The sequence below is a fragment of the Hypomesus transpacificus genome, chromosome 11 (genome assembly GCF_021917145.1).
Source record: "Hypomesus transpacificus isolate Combined female chromosome 11, fHypTra1, whole genome shotgun sequence".
Taxonomy (NCBI): domain Eukaryota; kingdom Metazoa; phylum Chordata; class Actinopteri; order Osmeriformes; family Osmeridae; genus Hypomesus; species Hypomesus transpacificus.
The window spans coordinates 1198989-1207788 of record NC_061070.1 but is presented as its reverse complement, the minus strand read 5'-3'; the positions used below and the strand labels follow the sequence as shown (position 1 = coordinate 1207788).

General features: G+C 45.9%; 1 long non-coding RNA gene across 1 annotated transcript; it reads left to right on the top strand.

Moving 5' to 3' along the window:
• Nucleotides 1–7195: 7195 nt before the first annotated feature.
• On the top strand, nucleotides 7196–8800 carry LOC124474165. Its single transcript, XR_006956791.1, has 3 exons — nucleotides 7196–7260; nucleotides 7668–7755; nucleotides 8760–8800. It is a non-coding gene; the product is annotated as an uncharacterized LOC124474165 (long non-coding RNA).

The window sequence follows — 8800 nt, the reverse complement described above, 5'->3', positions numbered from 1 at the left end:
GACTTAGCCGCGCCTGTTCCTAGAATAGACTAGTTGTGCACTGTTTTTATTTTACATGATTACTAAAGTGTCTTGGGAAAGCGGAATCGAAGATTCCGGACAGTATTGAGCTTGTTTAGGATCTATTATATTAACCCCCGCGCAGTAGATGGCGGTATCGCTGGAAAGAAAAAAAGGGGGTGGATTTTGGTAGCACAACCTGACCTCACAGTCTATTCGTAACATAGTGTAGGCTACGTCTTTCTATGTCCCTCGATTTCGTATACTATGTTACGAAAAACCGAACCACAACGTGGCGCTTCACCCGAAATGTCACCTAAAATGTGTGTAGCTTATCGTCAATTAATATTAAAATACTGCATTCATATCCACAATAAAAATGATACAAATATAAAATATATATTACTGCGGAATATTTACATATTGCTCATTGCTTTAAAGTTTAATTCTGAGGTGCTTTGCGAGCACCCGTTTGTGGCATTTTAACTGGACGGATCTTCAGTATTTTCAGAATAGAATTACGCCCTGACCTTTATCAATCACCTGTCAATTAAAATGTGACATCCTTGGTTACGGCACTGACAAGTGACGTCCATTGTTTTAAAAGTTAGCGGTAAGTAACTACCTAAAGATGTTCAGATTTATTTTATTTTGTTGTAAATGCAGCCTTTCAGGCCGAAAATTTGTAATAATTATGTAATAGTTGAGCAAGTAATCTCAAGGTAACCATGGGGGTGCTCCAAAGTGGAGTTCTAGTTTAATTTTGTGAAAGTGCATGGTAATAAATGCATGTTAGCCATGCAACCAGTGGCGAATGGTCATTAGGGGCAGGTGGGGCAGTGCATTATTATAACAAAATTATGTTATTTTAAATTTCTCGAACATTTTTATTTTTGTTTACTTCGAATAATTTGATATCTATGAATATAGCGTCTTCCTAAATTGTTTCGTTTCATTCGTTTGTGTTAAGATTTTATTTCATGTTCATTGGTCCCTGCCTTGTTGCTTCAGACTACGTTCTGCCTATTCGAGTTAGCATAGGCTAATCGTGAAGGTGGGGCTCTGGTGGGGCTAGCCCCTCTCTCACAATGCAATGTACATTGGACGTGGGAAAGTAATAATACGCATGCTCATGTAACAGACGTGAAGGCATTCAGTTATTTAATTAAATGAAAATACTAATAATATCTATTTGTCTCCTCTGCCCTTCCCCTGTGTGTGTGCACCTTCACCTTCTTTAATTGTACGTTTTGCTCCTTCCCAATATCCTCCCGTCTTTGCCCCCCCCCCCCCCCCCCCCCCCCCCCCCAACACACACACACACACGTCTCCTCAGATTAATCTGTCATCTCTCTCTGACTTCCATAGTCTATTTGTCTACTTGTCTCCCTCTTGTCTCATTGCCTGTTGTCCATCTGTCTGTCTGTCTGTCTTCCTGTACTGTATATTTATTGTCTGTCTGCCTGGTCCTTTTGTCCTTCTCTGTGCCCGCCATTTCTGGCCCGCCTCAACGGTTCTTTAAGAACCAAAGTTCTGCTGTCAAGTAAGTTTAACATTGAATCAATAGTCATGTTTAATTAAGTATTGTCATAATCCAATAATAATAAAATCTAAAGCCTATATCCGCCTTGTCAAAATACCTTTAAAATAGTATGGTTGCCAGAAAGATAAACTGATGGAAATGAAAATCAAAACCACATCTGCACAACAAAAGTAAATGAACTTTCTTTCCAGATGGCAGGTTCTATCAAAAAGAGCTGCACCACCTGCAAAGGCCACATCAGGGTGGCATGCAAAAAGTGTCCCTTGTGTGGAGCAGTCGAGCCCATGAAGAGTAAATTGGAGTCACAGAAGAAACGCTATGACACCCAGTGGGCAGCAACGAATCTTAAGGGAAATAACATCCCCAAAGTCCTTAACTCTGCCAATTTAATGGTAGGATAACAAAAATCTTCAGTCCCTGTCTCTGAACCAAGAACTAAGTGAACGGCATGAGTGACTAATACATTTTGTCCTTTCATTGTTTCAGGTACACAAATTAGATAAGCTTGGGTTCGTCCCCTTGCTTTTCCTCGGATGCAAGTCCAAAATGTCCTGTGGCTGTTCTGAGGTGGTGTGTCCTCAGGAATTTATGGATGTGAATGGGACGGCCATCAAAACCATAAAGGACATTTTTGACAGTGCTTTGACAAGTAGGTGACAGACCCAGTGTTGAAAGATGTGTGTAGACATATTGTAGACAGATGTGTTAAGCATTGGTCATGTAAACATGTCGACATGTAGACAGATGTGTTCGGCATACTTCAGGTTGGCAATGTAATAATTGTAATTTCCCCTCATAACTTTATCAGGTTCAGGATGAATTGTAGAGAGTCCCTAAAGCCAGAATCTCAGTTTAGCTCATCAGGTCATCCGTCTTTTAGATGTAGACAGTAGGGATGGGCATAATTAATCGAGCGCTCTTCGATCGTTCTTAAGAAGTTCTTAGCGTTAAGAGCTTCTTAACGAATCTGGGAAACCCGGCCATTATTTGTTCATCGATAAAGCTAATGCGTGTTCTGTTGGGTAGTGTGAGACTTGAAGGAATGCAATGGATTTCGCTATGTGGCAGCAATTAAACATTTTACCAAACAAAGCCACAGGCCTACTCAGTTACCGGCAAGTTTCCATGTATTTCAAAAGTAAACATGAAGAGGTCACGGCGAAGTGTAGCGTGAGACCATTTTGACTTAAAAATTACTTTGTTCACTGCCAACACTGCAAAGCTGAGTATAAATACGATTCAAATGATGTACCACTTGAAGAACGTACATCCGACCCTGGTTAGTGGCGGTGCATCCTGCTCTCGGTGTTAGCATGGAGGAACTGCGATGCACATCGAGCAGAGAAAATTACCCAACGGATCTGCAAGTCCATCGAGATGGATATGCTACCCTTAACTATTGTTGAAGGCGAAGGTTTTTATGAAGCTTTGTTAATTAGCCGGAAAAAAACGAGGGTCAGTTGTGTTTGAGCTCCGGCTTCTAGCTGTCGGCTCCGCTTCTTGGAGTCACAGAAATAGTTGTTCTTCTTGTAATAGCTACAGATCTCAATGCGGAAACACGCTGTGTTTTTTCTATTTTCAAAGCATTTTAATATAGCCTATAAATAGTGAATTTTAATTTAAAAAAATAAAGATTCATCGAAAATCGATCGTTAATTCTCCCGACGATCGCTTAAGACAATTTAATCGAATGCCCATCCCTAGTAGACAGTACATGCTGGCTACAGTTACTGTGTAGCCTATTAGTGAGCCATGATTGAGTTTTTGCCTGACAGGTAATCTGTGTGGTGTAGCACTTTGTTTTAGTATATGAGGCAGAACCCCCGCAAAGCAGCTGGGCCGGACTCCAGCCACCCTCAAGAACTGCGCTGACCAGCTGTCTCCGGTGTTTACCTACATCTCCAACACCTCCCTGGAGACGTGCCATGTGCCAGCCTGTCTCAAGTCCTCCACCATCATCCCTGTGGCCAAAAAGCCCAGGCCAACTGGACATAATGACTACAGACCCGTCGCCCTGACCTCTGTGGTAATGAAGTCTTTTGAGCGCCTGGTGCTGGCACACCTAAAATCCATCACAGACCCTCTACTGGACCCCCTGCAGTTTGCCTACAGAGCCAACAGGTCTGTGGACGATGCAGTTAACATGCCCCTCCACTTCACCCTACAGCACCTGGACTCCCCAGCATCCTACGCCAGGATCCTGTTTGTGGACTTCAGCTCTGCCTTTAATACCATCATCCCCGCTCTGCTTCAGGACAAGCTCTCCCAGTTGAACGTGCCTGACTCCACCTGCAGGTGGATCACAGACTTCCTGTCTGACAGGAAGCAGTGCGTTAAGCTGGGAACACAAGTCTCTGATTCCCGGTCCATCAGCACTGGATCTCCCCAGGGCTGCGTCCTTTCTCCTCTGCTCTTCTCCCTGTACACCAACAGCTGCACCTCTAGTTATCCGTCCGTCAAACTCCTGAATTTTGCGGACGACACCACCCTCATTGGGCTCATCTCTGGTGGAGACGAGTCTCATTATAGATGGGAAGCGGACAACCTGGTGACCTGGTGCAGCCAGAACAACCTAGAGCTCAATGCTCTCAAGACAGTGGAGATGGTTGTGGACTTCAGGAAGAACACAGCCCCACTCACCCCCATCACCCTGTGTGACTCCCCAGTCAACACTGTGGAGTCCTTCCGCTTCCTGGGCACTATCCTCTCCCAGGACCTCAAGTGGGAACTGAACATCAGCTCCCTCACCAAGAAAGCACAACAGAGGATGTACTTCCTGCGGCAGCTGAAGAAATTCAACCTGCCAAAGTCGATGATGGTGCACTTCTACACAGCCATCATTGAGTCCATCCTCACCTCCTCCATCACCATCTGGTACGCTGCTGCCACTGCCAAGGACAAGAGCAGGCTGCAGCGTATCATCCGCTCTGCGGAGAAAGTGATTGGCTGCAATCTGCCTTCCCTTGAGGACCTGCACACCTCGAGGACCCTGAGGCGAGCGAAGAAAATTGTGGCCGACTCCTCCGACCCTGGACACTCCCTGTTTCTGTCACTCCCCTCCGGCAGAAGGCTGCGGTCCATAAGGACCAAAACCTCACGCCACACAAACAGTTTCTTCCCTTCCGCTGTTGGCCTCCTCAACAAGGCCAAGAGTTCACACTGACTTTAATGACTATATGTCTTAAAACAATTGCATTTGCACAACTCACAATTTGTGTAATATTTGTATTTTATATTGTATTTTATACTGTAAATTGGCAACTTATATTTAATTTTATGGCAACTTATATTCTACTTTATTGTATATTTTATTTTAAATTGTATTCCACTTAGTATTGCTAGTTTATGTATCCTTAGTATGGTTAGACCATATATCTAAATTTAAGATTCCTATATGTTTATTGTATGCACCTTCCTGCCAAAGCAAATTCCTTGTCTGTGCAAACTTTCATGGTGAATAAATCCCTTTCTGATTCTGATTCTGATAAAAGGGTCAAATGGTATTACAGATTTACCCTATTGGAGTCTGTAATTGATTGCAATTCAAGTGGATCATAAAACGTCTAAACTTTTTTCCTTGTCCCCCAGGTGTTCAAACTAACTGTTATTGCCATGTTACATACACCAATCAGCCATAACATTATGACCACCTGTCTAATATTGTGTAGGACTCCCTTTTTCTCCTCCTTGTCAGAACAGCCAGACTCCACTAGACCTCTGAAGGTGTGCTGTGGTATCTGGCACCAAGGCATTAGCAGCAGATCCTTTAAGTTCTGTAAATTGCGAGGTGGGGCCTCCATGGATCAGACTTGTTTGTCCAGCACATCCCACAGATGCTCGATTGTATCTGTGGAGATCTGTGGAATTTGAAGACATAAAACTTTTTGACAACATAAAACTTTCACTTTCATGCCTAATAGGCTATATCCCACCCATTGACAAATGTCATGATAATGAGATCTGTGTTTTTAACTTCACCTGTCAGTGGTCATAATGTTATGGCAGATCAGTGTACACGTACTTGGATTTTGTTCTTAGGAAGTGGACACTTAAAACAACAATGTACATAACTCATAATTATCATATACTCATTTGCATTTATATTTATTTTTCTTCCGTTTTCTACGGAAACAATGATATTGCAGAAGCTGGGGACATCTGCCTCCGCCCTCCAGCAGAAGCTGAGGACATCTGCACCCCCACTCCTGCAGAAACAGGGGACATCTGCCCCCCCACTTCTGCAGAAGCTGAGGACATCTGCCCCCCCACTCCTGCAGAAGCTGGGGACATCTGCCCCCCCCCACTCCTGCAGAAACAGGGGACATCTGCCCCCCCCACTTCTGCAGAAGCTGAGGACATCTGCCCCCCCACTCCTGCAGAAGCTGAGGACATCTGCACCCCCACTTCTGCAGAAGCTGGGGACATCTTCCCCCCCTACTCCTGCAGAAACAGGGGACATCTGCCCCCCCACTTCTGCAGAAGCTGAGGACATCTGCCCCCCCACTCCTGCAGAAGCTGGGGACATCTGCCCCCCCCCCCCCCACTCCTTCAGAAGCTGGGGACATCAGCCCCCCCCCACTCCTGCAGAAGCTGAGGACATCTGCCCCCCCCCCCCACTCCTGCAGAAGCTGGGGACATCTGCACCCCCACTTCTGCTGAAGCTGGGGACATCTGCCCCCCCACTCCTGCAGAAGCTGGGGACATCTGCCCCCCCACTCCTGCAGAAGCTGGGGACATCTGCCCCCCCACTTCTGCAGAAGCTCAGGACATCTGCCCCCCCACTCCTGCAGAAGCTGGGGACATCTGCCCCCCCCACTCCTGCAGAAGCTGGGGACATCTGCACCCACACTTCTGCAGAAGCTGAGGACATCTGCACCCCCACTCCTGCAGAAGCTGAGGACATCTGCCCCACGCCCTCCTGCAGAAGCTGAGGACATCTGCCCACGCCCTCCTGCAGAAGCTGGGGACATCTGCACCCCCACTTCTGCAGAAGCTGAGGACATCTGCACCCCCACTCCTGCAGAAGCTGGGGACATCTGCCCCCCCCCACTCCTTCAGAAGCTGGGGACATCTGCCCCCCCACTCCTGCAGAAGCTGAGGACATCTGCCCCCCCCCCCACTCCTTCAGAAGCTGGGGACATCTGCCCCCCCACTCCTGCAGAAGCTGAGGACATCTGCCCCCGCCCTCCTGCAGAAGCTGAGGACATCTGCACCCCCACTCCTGCAGAAGCTGGGGACATCTGCACCCCCACTTCTGCAGAAGCTGGGGACATCTGCCCCCCCACTTCTGCAGAAGCTGAGGACATCTGCCCCCCCACTCCTGCAGAAGCTGGGGACATCTGCCTCCCACTTCTGCAGAAGCTGAGGACATCTACACCCCCACTTCTGCAGAAGCTGAGGACATCTGCACCCCCACTCCTGCAGAAGCTGAGGACATCTGCCCCCCCACTCCTGCAGAAGCTGGGGACATCTGCACCCCCACTTCTGCAGAAGCTGGGGACATCTGCCCCCCCACTTCTGCAGAAGCTGAGGACATCTGCCCCCCCACTCCTGCAGAAGCTGGGGACATCTGCCCCCCCACTTCTGCAGAAGCTGAGGACATCTGCACCCCCACTTCTGCAGAAGCTGAGGACATCTGCAACCCCACTCCTGCAGAAGCTGAAGACATCTGCCCCCGCCCTCCTGCAGAATCTGGGGACATCTGCACCCCTACTCCTGTATGTGTAAGAGATGCTGCTCTCCAGAGAAATACAGACAAAGATATATGAAACTGTAAAAGATGGAATCTGAATCAGAAGGGGTTTTAATCGCCATGAACGTTTGCACAGACAAGGAATTTACTTTGGTAGGCAAGGAATTTATCCATAGATTCAAATATATTTGTCTCACTCACTTCAGTACAATATAATATCTACAGTTTGTACAGTGACCACGTTCATTGCATGAGACATGTATAAGTGCTAGTTACTGCATAGTTTAGTTATTTAAGATTTGTCAAATCTGTCTATTTAGGTCACAACAGCTTGCTGCTGATTAGGTGGACTAATTCCACCTGACACACCAAAATAATACAGGAAGTCCTGTTGTTGTAATGGATGCATTTGGCTTTATACTTCCTTTTTAGGGGCCCACTGTTCCGGTTCATTCTAAAGATGCAATCCAGGGAAGGAAGAGAAACTGAAGTGGTTCAACCATCCCCCCTAAAAAGAAAGGTTGACCATGCTTTTCAATAAGCAGACATGTTCTTGGTTATACTGATGTCTGTCTCCCAGAGATACCAGAAGGCATTATTTGAAGTAGATTTGTACTCTTAATTGAACTATTAAGACACCACCTCCCACAGTGGACAGACTGACATTGTTTAGATTTCAGAGTTAGTGTTAGACAAGAGGCCATGTTTAGGGACATGCCCAAGTTCTCACCAATGATGAACAGGAGAGTGATATGTTCTGAATGTTTTTAGTCCAGACTACTTTTTGCCTAACATGCAATTGTTACAATGTGTCGCTGTCAATGCTGTCGTTTTGAAGGTTATCACTCTGTCTGATATAACCTCACAGTCCATTCGTAACATAGTAGACTTCTTTCTGTGTCCCCAACCCAGTCTCCCATACTAATGCGTATCTATGACACGGGTTTACACATCTATTTTGCGTGCCATATATACGCCACATATATAGGCCCGGTTCTTGCCAGCTCTGGAAGGTCGGGCTGGCAGATATCTTGAATTATCCAGATTTATTTTGAAAAATTCTGATTTCACTCTGTTTAACTCCATGCAACTATCTCAATAATTACCACACACGTTAATATCGATTAGTGACCTTTGTAAAATCAAAATCTTGATGATGACGTAAAATGATGAGCGTTGATCAAGTTTTGCTTGTGATATAGCACCTCACTGTCTATTCGTAACATAGTATACGTCTTTCTGTGTCCCTCGATTTCGTGTACTATGTTATGAAAAACTTGGTCAGATGTGTACATTGACCAGTTTAAAGCTAAATACTCTTGCCAGAGCCTGGAATCGAGCCAAATGTTAAGAGTGACTTTGCATGGCCGGGTCTCCATCAGTTCAACACATTTGGATTCAAGTTCAAGTAATGCCACTGCATTTCAAAGCCAAAACTGTAGTTTATGTCAAGTGTAGATGTAAAAAGCTTCATTTTTGACATGACATGTCAAACTGACATGGATCTTTTCTTCACTTTTACAGGTCTGGAGGGTCATGCAGAGGCCTGCTCAACAGAGTTCAAC